This window comes from Periplaneta americana, chromosome 13, assembly GCF_040183065.1.
Source record: "Periplaneta americana isolate PAMFEO1 chromosome 13, P.americana_PAMFEO1_priV1, whole genome shotgun sequence".
NCBI lineage: Eukaryota > Metazoa > Arthropoda > Insecta > Blattodea > Blattidae > Periplaneta > Periplaneta americana.
Window position 1 is genome coordinate 158,861,461 of NC_091129.1, and position 20,617 is coordinate 158,882,077.

General features: G+C 36.3%; 1 long non-coding RNA gene across 1 annotated transcript in view; it reads left to right on the forward strand.

The window, feature by feature from the left end:
* Positions 1–20,193, forward strand: part of LOC138711667 (uncharacterized) — a 41,885-nt gene extending 21,692 nt beyond the window's left edge. Inside the window, exon 2 of the long non-coding RNA XR_011335415.1 lies at positions 19,992–20,193. This is a non-coding gene — a long non-coding RNA (uncharacterized lncRNA). The remainder of the gene's footprint in view (positions 1–19,991) is intronic.
* Positions 20,194–20,617: the final 424 nt, after the last annotated feature.

A 20,617-nucleotide genomic window follows, 5' to 3' on the forward strand; every position in this document is an offset into this window, starting at 1 on the left:
GTCTTGGCAGGGCTATTGTGAAAGAGGATGAGCATGAGGAGGTACGATGGGATGGTATTGTTAGTATTGTTTCATGGCGAGAGCGTGTGTTCAGATTATGGTGGGAAGAAAGGTAAGTGAAGCGAGACGACAGGTACGAAGGAATAGAAGAGTTCAAGATTTCGAAGAGAAAGAGGAGTGAATGTAAATTTCTTTTCATATCTAGTTTAAGCCAACCTATTGCTTCCAGGGATGGGGTAATATGATCATATTTACGAACATTGCTTACAAAACATACACACAAATTATGACCAGTTGAAGTTTCGTTTTGTTGTCGCTGGAAAGGTTAGTCAGTAAAATGTCAGCATAGTCAAAATAGGGAAATACAAGCGTCTGCACAAGGGACGTTTTTAAGCAAGAGGGAAGATGAACATTTACCCTTTTTAGCACATGGATAATAGAATATACTTTTCTGTAGGTTTCTGTGATTTTCATGTCCCAGTTGAGATTATTGTCCATGTGATTGCCAAGATTTTTTACCGAAGAACTCGAAAGGATATGCACTGTACTTAATTTAACGTGGGAAATGTCGAGTTGCTTTACAGCGTCGGTTTGCCGTTTGTGTCCTAATATGATTGCTTGTGTCTTTCCAGAATTGATATTAACACAGTCTACTATATAGAGTCGCGAAGCTCAATATGTAGTAAAAATGCAGACATGGGTAGTTGCCCACCACTAGGATCGCTACAATCGCCTCATCATCGCAGATCTCTCTCCTAGCAGACGACAAAATATGTTACACTATCGTTGTCGTGTTCTTTTGGAAAAATTAACACCTTCCTTCCATTATTGAAATATTAAATGCATAAAGTTAATTTATTATTTTAATGAAGTATATTAAATTCCACCATAAACTCGAAGATACCCGCAAGAAATAGGTTAATATTATTTTTGTTTGTGCAAAACGAACTGAAATTTACTATAATCGCTTCACTCATTCAAGATTATAGCGATAATTAACTATGAAACCAATAAATATTAATTTTCATTTCCTTTACAACAATAATAATGGAAATATGAATTAATGGAGTAACTTACGTGTACCGGTACTTGTAGTGTAGGCTTACGTAGTTAACAAAGTGGGATGAGGTTAAGCAATAATAATCACACCAGAATTGGAAATAAAACGTGATCAATAAATTTTATTGTAACAGACGTTTTCTACGTCTCTAGTAAAGTAACAAATAAAAACAACAACAAATTAACAGCTATAATTAAAAACATCCTTTGAAAAAAAAAGTAGGCCTAAGCAATAATAATCCCACCAGAATTGAACATAAAACGTGATCACTAAATTTCATTAAAACAAACTTAATTTTTCTACGTCTCTAGTAAAGTATTATTATTCCAATTATTGTATTTTAGCCATTAACATTTTCATTACAACCAATAACGAACATTTCACAAGCATCAATGTGAAATACGCAACGAGCTAGCACTCGATGGAAATACGACACAGTCCAAAGTCGACCGTGGACAGTCTATTGTTTCTAGTTGCTAACCGCTTGGAGCGCTTTATCACGATATTTGCAAAAAATCACCTCAAGCTTCGCGACTGTATATAGTAGACTGTGATATTAAGATGGAGTTTCTTTGTCCATGTCACAATCGGGTCAATGTCTTCGTTCAGTTTGTCTATAGCGTCGTTTACTCAGTCTAAGCGGGAAGAGATGTAGCATTGAAGGTCGTCAGCATTGTACTGTCCTACATAAAAAAATCATTACGTCAGTTTGTTTCAGAGCTCTCTTCCCGGAAATTGATACATGTAAAGAACCTATTAAATGCAAAGACACTAAATACTCTTCTGCGAAAGACAGAGGTATGTATGTATGTACGTACGCTGCTGTTGGACGTCAGTCCTTTGAAATACTCTACAAGTCTGTGAAATGTCTGGAGCGGAGATTCTCCACTGACAAAATCAACGCCTGTGCTTTCACACTTCCGACGTTCCTCGGCTGTTCATTTCACTCCGGTCATCTAATAGAACTCTCGCTCAGATTCTTCAAGTGCCGTTGTGCTTATCGATTCGTGTCTCGTGTTGTGGTTGCCTGGTATTATCGTGCCTACACCTCATATTTGGACAACGCAAACTACTGAGGAAGCGAAACTCCATACCGATTTAAAATAAACATAATATTAGACAAGATTACACCGTATTGTATATGTAAATCACAGTATTAGTCATTCCAACGTCAGTACTGCTCAAACTTGGTAGAATGTAAGTTTAAGTTTATACAGGCTGTTTCGACAGATATTGGAGAAAAAATGGGAGTATAAGGGTACAGTACATCAGTTATTCATAGATTTCAAAAAGGCGTATGACTCGGTTAAGAGAGAAGTTTTATATAATATTCTTATTGAATTTGGTATTCCCAAAAAACTACAGACGTGGACAAATTATTAACAAAATTGACGATTTTTATGATAATTCTGTTTGCAAAATTTGACTTTTCAATTTAAACTACAGTTGACAATTTTGCATATTTCCATCATTACAGTAGACAGAAATATGCAAAAATGTCAACTGTAGTCTAAATTGAAGAGTCAAGTTTTGTAAAAATATATAATAAAAATCTTCAATTTTGCTAATAATTTGTAAATTAGCAAAAATGTCAACTGCATTGAAGAGTCAAATTTTGTAAAAATAAAAAACAAAAATCTTCAGTTTTGCTAATAATTTGGAAATATCCAAAATGTCAACTGTAGTACAAATTGAAGAATCGAATTTTGTAAAAATATACAATAAAAACTTTCAGTTTTGCTAATAATTTGTCAATATTCAAAAATATCCAATGTAGTCCAAATTGAGGAGTTACATTTTGAAAAATATACAATACAAATCTTCAATTTGGCTAATTATTTGGAAATACGCAAAAATGTCAACTGTAGTCTAAATTGAAAAATCATAAATTGTACAAATATATAATAAAAATCTTCAATTTTGCTAATAATTTGTCCACGTCTGTAGTTCGATTAATTAAAATGTGTGTTAGTGAAACTTACAGCAGAGTCCGTATAGGCCAGTTTCTATCTGATGCTTTTCCAATTCACTGCGGGCTAAAGCAAGGAGATGCACTATCACTTTTAACTTCGCTCTAGAATATGCCATTAGGAAAGTTCAGGATGACACAGAGGGTATGGAATTGAACGGGTTACATCACCTGCTTGTCTATGCGGATGACGTGAATATGTTAGCAGAAAATCCACAAACGATTAGGGAAAACACGGAAATCCTACTTGAAGCAAGTAAAGCGATAGGGTTAGAAGTAAATCCCGAAAAGACTAAGTATATGATTATGTCTCGTGACCAGAATATTCTACGAAATGGAACTATAAAAATCGGAGATTTATCCTTCGAAGAGGTGGAAAAATTCAAATATCTTGGAGCAACAGTAACAAATATAAATGATACTCGGGAGGAAATTAAACACAGAATAAATATGGGAAATGCGTGTTATTATTCGGTTGAGAAGCTTTTGTCATCTAGTCTTCTGTCAAAAAATCTGAAAGTTAGAATTTATAAAACAGTTATATTACCGGTTATTTTTTATGGTTGTGAAACTTGGACTCTCACTTTGAGAGAGGAACAGAGATTAAGGGTGTTTGAGAATAAGGTTCTTAGGAAAATATTTGGGGCTATGGGGGATGAAGTTATGAGAGAATGGAGAAAGTTACACAACGCAGAGCTGCACGCATTGTATTCTTCACCTGACATAATTAGAAACATTAAATCCAGACGTTTGAGATGGGCAGGGCATGTAGCATGTATGGGCGAATCCAGAGCGTTAGTTGGGAGGCCAGCGGGAAAATTACCTTTGGGGAGGCCGAGACGTAGATGGGAAGATAATATTAAAATGGATTTGAGGGATGTGGGATATGACGGTAGAGACTGGATTAATCTTGCTCAGGATAGGGACCGCTGGCGGGCTTATGTGTGGGTTCCTTAAAAACCAGTAAGTAAGTAAGTAAAAGGCTGTTAAAAAAAGTATCAAATATTTTAGGAGATGATATTATGCATCAAAACAAGAAAAAATGTATAATAAGCTTGGGTCCTAATACACATACTTTCTGAGATCTTAACACTTGTTCATAGGAGGTGCTCAATGTGACGTCCATTCATGGCAATGCATTCCCCTGCTCTTCGGCATGAGGAATCACGCAATCTTTGAAATTGACCTGGTTGTTCTTGATAACCAAAAGTCTAGGGGATTTAGGTTTGGGGAACGAACAGGCCAAAGTGTGGGGCCTCCCCGATCAATCCAGCGGTCCTGAAATGTCAGCGTCAGATGTTCACGCATATTGCGGAAAAAATGTGCTGGTGTGTCATCGTGCATGAACCACATCTGTAGTCTTTGCTGACAAGGTAAATACTCCAGTAAGGCAGGCAATAAGTTAATAAGAAAGTTCTGATAACGAGTCCCAGTTAATCTCTGTAATCCATCACCAAGAACGCCTGCCTATACGTTGATTGAGAATCGGTGCTGATGTCTTATTTCTTCAACTGCATGGGGATTTTCCTCAGCCCACACATGCTGATTAAGAAAATTCACAACACCATCTCTGCTGAACCGCCTTCTCATATCTCCAATAAAACTTTTATTTTCAGTATTCCTTGCGACGTATCAGTATTCCATCAACTACGGTGTGATTATCTGGCAGTCTGCTGTATTGTAGGGCAGAGGAATTATTATTATTATTGTTATCCAAATATTGAAACCCTATTTTACCTTGGTATATTAGGGTTGTAGTTTGTTACATGTGAAATACATTATGTAGTGATAATACACAATTTTAAAGAATTAATAGTAGGTCTGAGTCATAGTTACAATATAAACACACTAATTAAGAGACAGTAAACAATACTAAATACGTTATACAATAATTACTTTCAGTTAAAACAAAATGAAATAAAATTAGAAATTATAATCGAAGGTAAGGGTAGAGGAATGCATTGCCATATCTCATATCTCAGAAAGTATATGTTGTAGGACGCATATTTATTACACTTTTTTTTCTTGTTTTTGATGCATACTGTCACCTCCTAAAATATTGGCTACTTTTTTTAACACCCTGTATAAAATTGTCGGTCTTATTTTAATTTCGTGTTAATTGATTTTTAAACGTACAAATTTCTGTATTTCAAAAAAAAAATAGAAATTATAATCGAAGGTAAGGGCAGAGGAATGCATTGCCATAAATGGATGTCACATTCAGCACCTCTTATGAACAAGTGTTCATATCTCAGAAAGTATGTGTTGTAGGACTCATATTTATTACACTTTTTTTTCTTATTTTTGATGCATACTGTCACCTCCTAAAATATTGGCTACTTTTTTTAACACCCTGTATAAAATTGTCGGTCGTATTTTAATTTCGTGTTAATTGATTTTTATACGTACAAATTTCTGTATTTCAAAAAAAAAAATTAGAAATTATAATCGAAGGTAAGGGCAGAGGAATGCATTGCCATAAATGGATGTCACATTCAGCACCTCTTATGAACAAGTGTTCATATCTCAGAAAGTATGTGTTGTAGGACGCATATTCATTACACTTTTTTTCTTGTTTTTGATGCATACTGTCACCTCCTAAAATATTGGCTACTTTTTTTAACACCCTGTCGGTCGTATTTTAATTTCGTGTTAATTGATTTTTATACGTACAAATTTCTGTATTTCAAAAAAAAAAAATTAGAAATTATAATCGAAGGTAAGGGCAGAGGAATGCATTGCCATAAATGGATGTCACATTCAGCACCTCTTATGAACAAGTGTTCATATCTCAGAAAGTATATGTTGTAGGACGCATATTTATTACACTTTTTTTTCTTGGTTTTGATGCATACTGTCACCTCCTAAAATATTGGCTACTTTTTTTAACATCCTGTATAAAATTGTCGGTCTTATTTTAATTTCGTGTTAATTGATTTTATACGTACAAATTTCTGTATTTCAAAAAAAAAAAAAATTAGAAATTATAATCGAAGGTAAGGGCAGAGGAATGCATTGCCATAAATGGATGTCACATTCAGCACCTCTTATGAACAAGTGTTCATATCTCAGAAAGTATGTGTTGTAGGACGCATATTTATTACACTTTTTTTCTTGTTTTTGATGCATACTGTCACCTCCTAAAATATTGGCTACTTTTTTAACACCCTGTATAAAATTGTCGGTTTTATTTTAATTTCGTGTTAATTGATTTTTATACGTACAAATTTCTGTATTTCAAAAAAAAAAAATTAGAAATTATAATCGAAGGTAAGGGCAGAGGAATGCATTGCCATAAATGGATGTAACATTCAGCACCTCTTATGAACAAGTGTTCATATCTCAGAAAGTATATGTTGTAGGACGCATATTTATTACACTTTTTTTTTCTTGGTTTTGATGCATACTGTCACCTCCTAAAATATTGGCTACTTTTTTTTAACACCCTGTATAAAATTGTCGGTCGTATTTTAATTTCGTGTTAATTGATTTTTATACGTACAAATTTCTGTATTTCAAAAAAAAAAAAAAAAAAAAAAAAATTAGAAATTATAATCGAAGGTAAGGGCAGAGGAATGCATTGCCATAAATGGATGTAACATTCAGCACCTCTTATGAACAAGTGTTCATATCTCAGAAAGTATGTGTTGTAGGACGCATATTCATTACACTTTTTTCCTTGTTTTTGATGCATACTGTCACCTCCTAAAATATTGGCTACTTTTTTTTAACACCCTGTCGGTCGTATTTTAATTTCGTGTTAATTGATTTTTATACGTACAAATTTCTGTATTTAAAAAAAAAATTAGAAATTATAATCGAAGGTAAGGGCAGAGGAATGCATTGCCATAAATGGATGTCACATTCAGCACCTCTTATGAACAAGTGTTCATATCTCAGAAAGTATATGTTGTAGGACGCATATTTATTACACTTTTTTTTCTTGGTTTTGATGCATACTGTCACCTCCTAAAATATTGGCTACTTTTTTTAACACCCTGTATAAAATTGTCGGTCTTATTTTAATTTCGTGTTAATTGATTTTATACGTACAAATTTCTGTATTTCAAAAAAAAAAAAAATTAGAAATTATAATCGAAGGTAAGGGCAGAGGAATGCATTGCCATAAATGGATGTCACATTCAGCACCTCTTATGAACAAGTGTTCATATCTCAGAAAGTATGTGTTGTAGGACGCATATTTATTACACTTTTTTTCTTGTTTTTGATGCATACTGTCACCTCCTAAAATATTGGCTACTTTTTTAACACCCTGTATAAAATTTTCGGTTTTATTTTAATTTCGTGTTAATTGATTTTTATACGTACAAATTTCTGTATTTCAAAAAAAAAATTAGAAATTATAATCGAAGGTAAGGGCAGAGGAATGCATTGCCATAAATGGATGTAACATTCAGCACCTCTTATGAACAAGTGTTCATATCTCAGAAAGTATATGTTGTAGGACGCATATTTATTACACTTTTTTTTTCTTGGTTTTGATGCATACTGTCACCTCCTAAAATATTGGCTACTTTTTTTTTAACACCCTGTATAAAATTGTCGGTCGTATTTTAATTTCGTGTTAATTGATTTTTATACGTACAAATTTCTGTATTTCAAAAAAAAAAAAAAAAATTAGAAATTATAATCGAAGGTAAGGGCAGAGGAATGCATTGCCATAAATGGATGTAACATTCAGCACCTCTTATGAACAAGTGTTCATATCTCAGAAAGTATGTGTTGTAGGACGCATATTCATTACACTTTTTTCCTTGTTTTTGATGCATACTGTCACCTCCTAAAATATTGGCTACTTTTTTTTAACACCCTGTCGGTCGTATTTTAATTTCGTGTTAATTGATTTTTATACGTACAAATTTCTGTATTTAAAAAAAAAATTAGAAATTATAATCGAAGGTAAGGGCAGAGGAATGCATTGCCATAAATGGATGTCACATTCAGCACCTCTTATGAACAAGTGTTCATATCTCAGAAAGTATGTGTTGTAGGACGCATATTCATTACACTTTTTTCCTTGTTTTTTATGCATACTGTCACCTCCTAAAATATTGGCTACTTTTTTTTAACACTCTGTATAAAATTGTCGGTCGTATTTTATTTTTATACGAACAAATTTCTGTATTTCAAAAACTGAATTATGTTTTTGTTTTCACATATAATTTTAAATGATCTCCAAGATCTTTTGAACCATAAAGAAAGAGATCGTGAAATAAGATACAGGCTAAAATGACGAGTCAAAGTCAGGAAAAGAAAAGAAATGTCAGAGGGAAGTGGAATAGAATAGGGAGAGAGGACTGCGACAAAGATGAATTTATCATCTACCCTGTTCAATATCCCTGGAGGATCTAGTGCAGAACTCTGTTGAAGACATGGAAGGGGCAATATTGTATGTATGTATGTATTTATTCACACTGCAATGGGTACCCGGTGGCAGTGGTAACTAATTACACTCAATAATGACAATAATAAACTTATTAATTAAAAATACAATTAATAATAATGCTAATAATTAATAATAATAATAATAACAACAACAACAGGGCATATACTAAATTAAATGAAACGATCACTTAAAACAACATTTGAAATATTCTAGTTTGTATCTTAAAACTAAGATCGAACTAAAACCCACGAGTATATGTTCATATCTCCACAAGTACCTTTCAACATTACACTCATTTCGCTGTCAACTCACTCACTGCACTGGAACTACGACACATTTCACTGATTCTATCCTGATTTCACTAACACTTCAAAAACATTTCACTGTTCAAATTCTTTGCACTGCCACTATAAACTATAAAGCTTCACTGACAGGAACACGTTTCACTTACACAGCACACTTCACTGACACGACATACTTCTTCACTGACACAACATAATTCTTCACTGATACAGCACTTCAATAACAACATATCATTTACCCCCTTAAATACTGTGTATAATTATCGTCTATTAGTAAGGTCCTTAAGCCTATTTTTAAATGCATTTTTGGTTGTTGGTAAAGCCTTTAGTAAGTCTGCAGGTAAAGCATTCCAGTCCCTGATAGTACGATTGAGAAAAGAAAACTTTCCAGTGTCCGTCCTCTGCCTTCTTTCCCTCAATTTATATGAGTGGTCGTTCCTTGAAGAGTAATTTGGCGGCTGCAACCTATTTTTTATCTCTCTCCAGGCAGGCTCGCCTCTGCATGTTTTGAACAGTGCGCATAATCGAATTCGCGTTCTCCTGTCCTTGAATGTGTCCCATTTTAATGGTGAATTTTTCCGACAACACTTGAGAGCCCGTTTTTGAATCTTTTCCAGTGTCTTAATAGTAAGAGGAAGAGTGAAGTTCATAAGATTTGCTGATGATATGGCGTTGTTAGAGGAAGAGGAGACGATACTAAGGGATATTCTACTGGAGCAGTATGGAATTAAGATAAATGCAAACAAGATGAAGACTATAGTTATCGCAATAAAAATAAATGAGATAAACTTTCGAATTCAAAATGAGGCAGTAAAACAAGTGGATAGCTTTAAATACTTGGTGTGTACTATAATTAGTAACATGAGCTACTGCCAAGAAGTAAAAAGCAATGGCATAGGAACTATAAGGCGAATGTTAGGTAACGCCAGACAAATCCTGGAATTGATCTCGGCAAAAACCATTTCTGTACCACCAATTCCACTGACACTAGATCAGCGTGCAGTCAATACAGAATCGTTTCAAAATGGCAAAGTCACGGCTTTGATTGGTCAGGTCTGTTTCATCTCATTTGCGCCTGCCTGTATCTTTAGTTCCTTTTGATGTGTATGACATAATATGATTGACATATCGTGTGTATGCAATTTACTTCTGTGGTTTATCCAGTTATTTGAAGCGTTTACAAGGGGTTGGGGGTTTGAGGGGAGAGCTTGTATGCTGCAACAGTATGTTACAAAGTAGTTTATTCCCGTAAAAGCGATATTTCTGTACTTCCTATGAAGTTAACATTACTTTCAGTTCATTTTAGTTTCACTTAGTTTACGTTATTAGGTGTGGCTTCGTTCAGAGTATTAACTTCACAGTACATTATACTAGTATTTTTGCATTGGTAGATGAGTATGATCAAAAATCCACAAATGATTAGGGAAAACACGGGAATTTTACTTGAAGCAAGTAAAGAGATAGGCTTGGAAGTAAATCCCGAAATGACAAAGTATATGATTTTGTCTCGTGACCAGAATATTGTACGAAATGGAAATATAAAAATTGGAAATTTATCCTTTGAAGAGGTGGAAAAATTCAAATACCTGGAAGCAACAGTAACAAATGTAAATGATACTCGGGACGAAATTAAACACAGAATAAATATGGGAAATGCCTGTTATTATTCGGTTGAGAACATTTTATCATCCAGGCTGCTGTCAAAAAATCTGAAAGTTAGAATTTATAAAACACTTATATTACCGGTTGTTCTTTATGGTTGTGAAACTTGGACTCTCACTTTTAGAGAGGAACATAGGTTAAGGGTGTTTGAGAATAAGGTGCTTCGGAAAATATCTGGGGCTAAGAGGGATGAAGTTACAGGAGAATGGAGAAAGTTACACAACACAGAACTGCACGCATTATATTCTTGACCTGACATAATTAGGAACATTAAATCCAGATGTTTGAGATGGGCAGGGCATGTAGCACGTATGGGCGAATCCAGAAATGCATATAGAGTTTTAGTTGGGAGGCCGGAAGGAAAAAGACCTTTAGGGAGGCCGAGACGTAGATGGGAAGATAATATTAAAATGGATTTGGGGGAGGTGGGATACGATGATAGAGACTGGATTGATCTTGCTCAGGATAGGGACCAATGGCGGGCTTATGTGAGGGCGGCAATGAACCTGCGGGTTCCTTAAAAGTCAGTAAGTAAGTAAGTAAGATGAATATGATTTTGTCATATCTCTTTATCATTTGTTTCTTTACTTCAAGCCTCACGCGATAACCATGGCGACCGTTTTCATTTGTCTTCATCCCATACTGCTCACAGCTGTCATTTAGCTCCAGTAGCATATCCCTTTTCATAGTTTGAAGAAGTAATAGAAAGAACCCTTTTATCTGTGTGCACGTGTTCGCAGTAAGTGTTTAGAAAAGAAAACATAGGCCTGAATTCAATTGACTTTAATTCAATTGACATCACAAACAATTAAAGTAGTATAGAACACAGAGTATGAGTAAGCACATATCTGTACATAGTGTAAATATAGAAAAGTAGATTAGGTAAGACAGAATAGGATTTAATTAAGAAGAAAAAGCCAAATTGTATAAAGTACAACATTACTTAACTCAGGCATTCCATACAAATAGCGGCATAATACAGGGACATCATTTTATTTTTACCAACATTTTTAATATTAACCTGGCTATACCTTTGTATTAACGATTGAAACCGGAAACACCGTTTGCTACCCCTTCCACGACTGGAGTTCGATGATACTGGCGTAAAATACAAATTACTTTACTAGGTATAGGAGGGCAGAAAAGTAGTTCACCCACTTACGTAAACTAGGAAATATCGCAATTTTGAGTTTGATAATTTTCATTAGGTTTTTGTTTAATCAAAATACAGTACTGTATTAACACTTAGGCCTAGTGTTTTTACTCACGAATTGACCTATCCATTCGGAAGTATTAATTATGCAGTGTATATTGTTCTGTTACATCACATTAGCGTACAATATAGAGAATGAAGTTAAATTGAAAAATAATCATAATATGAATATTTAAACACATTTTTGAAAATGGTGGCCGTTCATTTCGATACAGACTTCAGTTCCAATGTGCATATTATCGCACTATAGACTATTGTACCTAATTCCAATTACCAGTTTCGTCCTACGTACAAGTAACTCATGTTGAAATAGTTCTGTACCTACTCTATAAAAGAGTACCTTACGTACTGTAAATTCAATCTTCACTTCTGCCCGATCCGAAAAGATAAAATTACTCAGACATGCTATCTACTGTCCGTTCAAGTGGTTTTGTCGCAGGGTCGTAGAAAGGGGGGATCACGTGACAGTTAATTACTTAACGAGGCCCTTTTATTTAAGTTATTTTAGACAGTTGTATAATATTACGTAGACGTCCAATTCCTGACAGAAATTAATATTTTCAGAAAAGAGCTAAGATAGCCCAGCTACTAGATTTAACAGACGGTCGAACAGAAGCAAGTGGGGGAAACCGGGATGTGACGTAGGCAAACGGACGACAGTACCTGTACGAAAATATGATTCAATATTGAAAGCTCTTTCGTCACTGGAAAACGCGAACATATTTCTGGAACGTACTATACTCACTGACTCAGTACTGCTTACGCGCCCTCGGCTCTGTGTCGTGAACGGTTGGAAGTTTACTAGTAGAAGGGGTGGGAGTGAAGTACATTCCAAAACTCAGGTACAATAAAAATTGAAGTAAAAATAAAATGATGTCCCTGTACAAGCTTATATTGTAATTAGTCAACAATCAGGTATATGGTAGCTTATCAATCATCAACTTAACACAATTGGAATTCAACTTAATATGTATCCCAGGCAATATAGATGTAAACCAGAACATGTAGTATTACAAACTGTAATGGAACATGTTGTTTAATTACGGCACTAAAAAAAAAAATAGGCCTACCATTATCGACTTTGAACAGTGACACAGGAAGAGATGATACATTGAGAATTGTTAGCGATGCGCATCTTATTTACAAATTACTGTCGGTTAGAGATGGGTAAAAAAACCTGGAATAGTTTATGTGAAACTGTTTCACAATTGAAACAGTTTCGTGAAATAACCTGTTCCAACTGTTCCAAAGAGTGTTACACTACTCCAGTGATCACTTCAACGTTCCACATGGTTCCGAGAGAAACAGTTCAATTTCTAAACAGTTTTACTCTTCTTTGTTGTCTGCAAGGGGCACCTGTAGCGCTATCATTGAACTCCAATCAAAAGTAGATATAATACTATCCATGTTTGTGCCTTCGTGCAACAGTAGCCTATGTAGGATCCCGCAATTTAATTGTACGAATCAAATTCCCTAATAAATCTCCTGATTATTAGCTGTCCATTGATGGATAATATGTTCATGATAACTACTGAAGCTTTCCTGGCGACGTGATAATTCGAAATTTTCTCGGGTTTCCAGCCAGGTCATAAGTTGGTGATCCACCGACGTTTCGAGGATGTTCATCTTCCTCATCTTCAGGGTTAAATGATATCTGAGGGTACCCAGCTCCTTAATTTATAGTGCCAGAGGGAGGAGTCAGCCGAGGAGCTGTGCGCCGACTATCACGTCGCCAGGAAAGCTTCAGTAGTTACTTCAAATTCCTTTACGGGAAGGATGTTTACCAGGCAGCTAGAAGACACCAAAACCTGCGAGAGACTAAGGGGAAATTACTTAGCTCCTTGGCCTTTCCAGCCAATCGGCGCACAGCTCCTCGGCTGACTCCTCCCTCTGGCACTATAAATTAAGGAGCTGGGTACCCTCAGATATGCCCCATCTGAACATATTCCGACCACACTATAGCCAATTGGCTTGTCGTCAGCACGACATCTCATCCTGATCTAGGTTTTTCCGTGGTTTCCCTTGAGCAATAAGACAAATGTCGGGATGAGCCCTAAAAGAAATGGGCCACGGACCACTTCCCTTCCCCCACTCTTTCTCTTCTACTATCACAAAGAACTTGCTAATTTCTTAGATACAAACCCTGAATTATGATAATAGGGGAATATAAATATATTGTAAGTTCACAGGGCTAACGGCTTCGAAGCTGGGTACCTGGTTCTAATGAAGTGCACTGGTAGCAAACTAAAACATGGAGGCATGAGATAGTTACTCTGCCTGCCATTAAAAATTCACTTCACTAAATCCCCAAGGTTAAAAAAAAAAAAAAAAAAAAAAAAAAACACCTCAGATATGCTCATATCTGGCCTCGGCCAGTATGATCCTAGGTTACGGCGTAGGCACCAGACAGGTCCATTAGCTATACTATTGAGACAGGAGGACAGGGAGGCTGGCGTTACTCCCAGGTTTTGGTAGCCACGACTCAACTCCATGAGACTCCTTGGATAGTGCAACCGCTTTAAAATGACCTTGTCTTAACTGGGCTAAACAAAATCCCTCCCTAACAATATCTACTTTTGTTGATCGATGGAACTATCATAGAGCCAATTGGCTAGTATAGATCCATCGATTCATAGAGTCATTCAACCTAAGAGCCAACTGGCTAGTCTCTGATATTGAGACAACTCATCCTGCCTAAGGTTTTTCCGTGGTTTTCCTAAGGCGCTAAGACAAATGTCGGGATGAGCCCTAAAAGAAATGGGCCACGGATCTGCACTCATATCCCCATGAATCTCCCTAATTACTCTAAATTAATGAAAAATTACATCTCTCCCCTCTCTTCGTAATTGAGCCACCATATAGCCAAATGGCTGGTCTCTAAATTGAGACGATTCAACAAGGCTCATGACAACAATCACCTCATACATAATAGCTAAATTGGCTAGTCTCTTACATATGAGACAACTCATCCTGCCTAAGGTATTCCGTGGTTTTCCTAAGGCGTAAGACAAATGTCGGGATGAGCCCTATAAGAAATGGGCCACGGACCTATATGCCCTTCCCCATATATATTCCCCTTGTGTAAACGACGTATGCCCTAGTTCAGAACCTATAAATTGTCTATTAAATATACGAGGTCACTTAATTAGTCGCAATTTGAAAGGACAGGGACCTCTCAAATTGCAGATTTAGATTTCACGGCGCTTCTTCCGACGGCCTTCACATGCTTTGTCACCGAACAACAGACGACAGCGTCTTGCCATCCTAACGGCAAACACCAGCCAGCTCCTCCTCGCCCCGTTCCGTGATCACTTGATCAAATCTCAGTCCCCCTCGCGTATGTGGTACCTAAGAGGTTACGTCCAATTTCGGCTTCCCCTTTAAAATTTTCTAGAGCTCCTTCAGTGGAGCAGCGTAACCCGGAGTGAGACTAGTGGCCAACAGGCTTGGAGCTCACATACTTAGTTTTGTTCAGCCCCCAACCCCTTGCAAGGACGCGTTTTGCGTACCTTTTAAATTTGTCCTCCCAATTCTCTTTCGATTTTTCGATTTTTTCCCTCAGATATCATTTAACCCTGAAGATGAGGAAGATGAACATCCTCGAAACGTCGGTGGATCACCAACTTATGACCTGGCTGAAAGCCTGAGAAATTTTTTCGAATGTTCATGGTGCCCTAAAATAGTGTTAATTATTAATATACCGCGTAGCTTTGGATCGCGATGGCTGGAGACGAGTCCTTGAGGAAGCCAGGACTCAGCAATGAGTTGTAGAGCTACTGATGATGATGATGATGATGATGATGATGATGATGATGACGATGATGATTAATATACCGCGAAAAATATTATCGCCTAATGTCTTATCGTTATTAAACTCTCCTAGGTTTATATGCGTTATTTTTACTACAATCGGTTCATTTTGAATTGTAATTATTTATTGTACCCTTAACAGTAGAGTTTGGCAACACGATTCTTTTTCAGAAGTCGATTCCAACGATTCAATGATACATTGCCAATCAATTCTAACGATTCGTTCACGATTCTTCTCAGTCTGCGATTCTAACTATTCTTTTGAATCGTCAAAGAACGACTCTCAGGACACTTTCCTTTGCAAACCACGCGTAGAACAAAAACGTTCTAAATCTCTCGCACAGATGGCATAAGAGGCGAGACATTGGATTGTCTGTTTCTTATTGGCTGGAACTATTCAGCATGACCTCCATTAATCTACAAAATTACCCAAGATAATTTTTCTAAATTATAATTTATCAGCTGTACCTTATTATGAAGCACATTTTTTGCATTACGTCTCTATTTAACTATGCAAATTTCAGGTTCGTGTTCATTATTTTTCACACTTAACAAATGCAGATTTTGATTTCACTCTCGCTCGGGAGCATTCGGCACTGTTCGGAAATGTCCGCTGACAGGTTACATCAAACAAGTAAATAGAATCGTGGGTTACGATACCATGTCAATTCGTTACTATTCTTTTGAACGACGATTCGTTACGATTCTTTTGAACGACGATTCGTTGATACCACGAATCGATTCTTACGATTCTTTATTATTAGTCGTTCGAATGAACGATTCGTTCACGAATCGACCCAACTCTACTTAACAGTAACCTACGAAAAATGACTTTCGTTGTCATAATACACTGAACGGCTGATTTAAAGACGATTCAAGTGCTTTCAAACATGTTTCCGAAGCAGATGAGAAGTTGACACACTTGGAACAGGTGGCACTGATGTTGTAAACATATTATTATGAAACTGTTTCTTTGAAACTGTTATTTTGGAATAGCTTCGTTCATGAAACAGTTACAGTCGAAACTGTTTCTTAAAAAGAACAGTTTATCAGACGAGAGCGGACTGAGGAGGAAGGGATGTGAACAGATAACGTACGACAACACGTGCAATATTTGTACTGCAGCAAACGGAAACATTAGGTCTCCTTCTGTTCAACTCAGCTTTAATTTCCATACGCATTGTTACTCATGTTTCCTGCACGAGTAATAACCTGGCTACTGGGATGCTTATCTGAGCGATGTTTATAATAATCAGCACCGATAGTCACGAAGTTCACATTCTTTCCGCTCGTCTTCTCCTGTGTAACGGACAGTACTTCTCTTCGCAATCAAATGATTCTGTTATTTTCAATATCGTGCCCCTCTAACCTTCATTAAACTAAGCGTAAATGAAAAAGAGAAAAAAAAAAATCAGAAATTCCTATCTGCGCTTCACTTTGCTTCGGGTTTCATAAGGAATTTCGTTATTGAGTTCATCGTCTTGCTTGTGCGTCCGTCTAATTGAAGTTTGCGTAGAGGTAACTAGAAAATATGCAGACGTGAAGGGCTCCCTTAACTGCCTGCTGCACTGAATAGGATTACATTAACTCATGAAGGAATCCGCGTTTTTTTTTTTTTTTTGCTATCATGAGACTGGATAATTCTTGTTGCATGTTACTACAACTACTACTGCTGGTTCTACTACTACCACTGCTGATGTTACTATTATTACCTACCATCACCACTGCTGCTACTATTACTAATACTACCGCCATTACTATTACTGGTACTACTGGCTTTATGGTTTGAATCTAATGGGTTCTTGCTTAATCAAGAAAAAACTATCAACTTAACTTTCAGCCTAAACTATCTAATAAATAAGGACAACAGAGTTGACTACACAAAATTTCTGGGACTTTTTATAGACTCCAGTTTAACATGGGATAAGCACATCGAATACATATGCACAAAGCTATCAAGAGTTTTATATTTGCTAAAGAAATTAACTACTTGCGTTTTTCAAAATTATTTAAGGTATGTATTAACGTTTGAAATGGCGTTTTTATGGCTATTTTTCTTTGTAATAATGTTAGCTGCAAAATCCTAGTACAGAGCATTGTACGCATAAACAGCAATAACTCAGTGAAAGAAATTTCAAAATTGAGTAATTTTTAGAAAATATATGGCATTTTGAAGAAATAGAATAATGTTTAATTAATCATTTTTTAAGGAATCAAAAAGTGAAATTGAAGTTTCTGATATATGGTTATGTTAGTCTACTTTCATATCTTGTCTGATAAATATCTTAAAAAGGTTGATTAAAAAATGTAGATTTTCCTCCAAAACGTTAATACATATCTTAAGATGTGCCTACTTTTCTTTCTTTCAGTCGATAATTCGATATGCCCTAATTTTCTGGGGAAATGGAACCAAAATTGGAAGCGTCTTGATTTTACAAAAGAAAGCCATTAGAATTTTATGTAAATCAAACTATCTGGAACATTGTCGGCTACTTTTCAGACAATCACGGATTTTAACAATCATAAATTTGTATATATGTGATCTAGTACTTTACACTCGACAAAATATCGACAATTACTCATTAGTGGCCAATATACATGATCATGAAATTAGAAATAGTGAACAAATTAATATTCCTTATTGTAGATTACACAAGAGCAACACAAACTTTTTAATTATGGGGATGAAATTATATAATAAGCTCCCAAGTCAATATTGTAAATTACCAATCAATAGCTTCAAAACTAGATTTTACAATTGGTTATTAAATAATCCTTTTTATTCTGTTGCTGAGTTTTTCAACACAAATTTGTATGAAATTGTATTTTAATAAATAAGTTTAATTGCAATTTAGTTAGTTTTCTTCAATTTAAAAATTTCAGATTATTTCGTGTTTTCATTGTATCACTCAGCCTCCTATAAAATTGAGTACCGGGTCTTTCCCGGGGGTAAAAGGCGGTCAGAGAGTGGTGCAGACCACACCACCTCATTCTAGTGCCGAGGTCAAGGAAAGCATAGGGCTCTACCTCTGTGCCCCCCAAGTGCCTTCATGGCATGTTACGGGGATACCTTTACCTTTACCTTTTCACTTAAATTTTACTGTGTCTGTTATTAGTGTTTTTTAAAATGTATTTATATGTTTTTTCAATGTATTCTGACGAAGCCTAAAACTGTATGTCTAATGGCCAAATAAATTGAATTGAATTGAATTACTACCACCACTATTGCTACTGTTGTTATTTCTACTACTGCCACAACTAATACTGCTACCACTACCACCGCTATTGCTATCACTACTACAACACTATTGTTACTACTACTAACACAGCTGCTACTACTACTGCTACCACTACTCTTACTACTACTGCTACCACTACTCTTACTACTACTACTGCTACCACCGCTGTACTAGCACTACTAGCACCACCACTGCTATTACTACTACTGCTACTTCAAATGTTATTGCTACTGCTACTCTTACTACTACTGCTACCACTGCTGTACTAGCACTACTAGCACCACCACTGCTATTACTACTACTGCTACTTCAAATGTTATTGCTACTGCTACTCTTACTACTACTGCTACCACTGCTGTACTAGCACTACTAGCACCACCACTGCTATTACTACTACTGCTACTTCAAATGTTATTGCTACTGCTACTCTTACTACTACTGCTACCACTGCTGTACTAGCACTACTAGCACCACCACTGCTATTACTACTACTGCTACTTCAAATGTTATTGCTACTGCTACTCTTACTACTACTGCTACCACTGCTGTACTAGCACTACTAGCACCACCACTGCTATTACTACTACTGCTACTTCAAATGTTATTGCTACTGCTACTCTTACTACTACTGCTACCACTGCTGTACTAGCACTACTAGCACCACCACTGCTATTACTACTACTACTACTTCTAATGTTATTGCTACTGCTACCACCGCAGCTACTAGTCCTACTACTACTGCTATTACTATTGCTGCTACTACTACTACTGTTGCTAGTGCTTCTGTTTCTACTGCTACCACCGCAGCTACTAGTACTACAACTACTGCTATTACTATTGCTGCTACTACTACTACTGTTGCTAGTGCTTCTGTTTCTACTGCTACCACCGCAGCTACTAGTACTACAACTACTGCAGCTATTACTATTACTGCTACTACTACTACTACTACTGTTGCTACTGATTCTAATACTACTGCTGTCTACACCTGTGGAGTAACGGTCATGGCGTCTGGCCGCAAAACCAGGGTTCGAATCCCGGTCGGGGCAAGTTGAGGTTTTTTCCGAGGTTTTCCCTCAACCCAATACGAGCAAATGCTGGGTAACTTTCGGTGCTGGATCCCGGACTCATTTCACGCGCATTATCATCTTCATTTCATTCAGACGCTAAATAACCTAGATGTTGATACAGCGTCGTAAAATAACCCAATAAAATAAATTACTACTACTGCTACCACCTCAGCTACTAGTGCTACTACTACTACTACTATTATTGTTACTGCTGTCCACACCTGTGGAGTAACGGTCACCACGTCTGGCCGCGAACCAGGTGGCCCGGGTTCGAATCCCGGTCGGGGCAATTTACCTGGTTGAGGTTTTTCCGGGGTTTTCCCTCAACCCAATACGAGCAAATGCTGGGTAACTTTCGGTGCTGGACCCCGGACTCATTTCACCGGCATTATCACCTTCATTTCATTCAGACGCTAAATAACCTAGATGTTGATACAGCGTCGTAAAATAACCCAATAAAATAAATGTTACTGCTACTATTACTGCTGTTGCTTTTAATACTACTACTGCTACTACTACTACTACTACTACTACTACTACTACTACTACTACTACTACTACTACTACTACTACTACTGTGACTGTGTTGGTAATCTAAAGGTTTACAGAGCCAAGTTTTGATAATTATTTGTCTTTGGAGCAAAATTAAAGGATATAGTGTCGATTTATCCATTCCTTCCCAACCTGATATTCCACACTGGGCTATAGATTAAAACAGAGCTAAGTGCACTATATGTTGGACATACATAGGTAAATAGGAGCGTAGCCTATAACGAAAAATTTGTAGATTGTTTTACGCAGTCTGTTAAATGTTGACCAATAATGATTAGGGACCGGATTTTTATGTAATTAGATATTATATTCCTTTCAACCTAACCGTATATA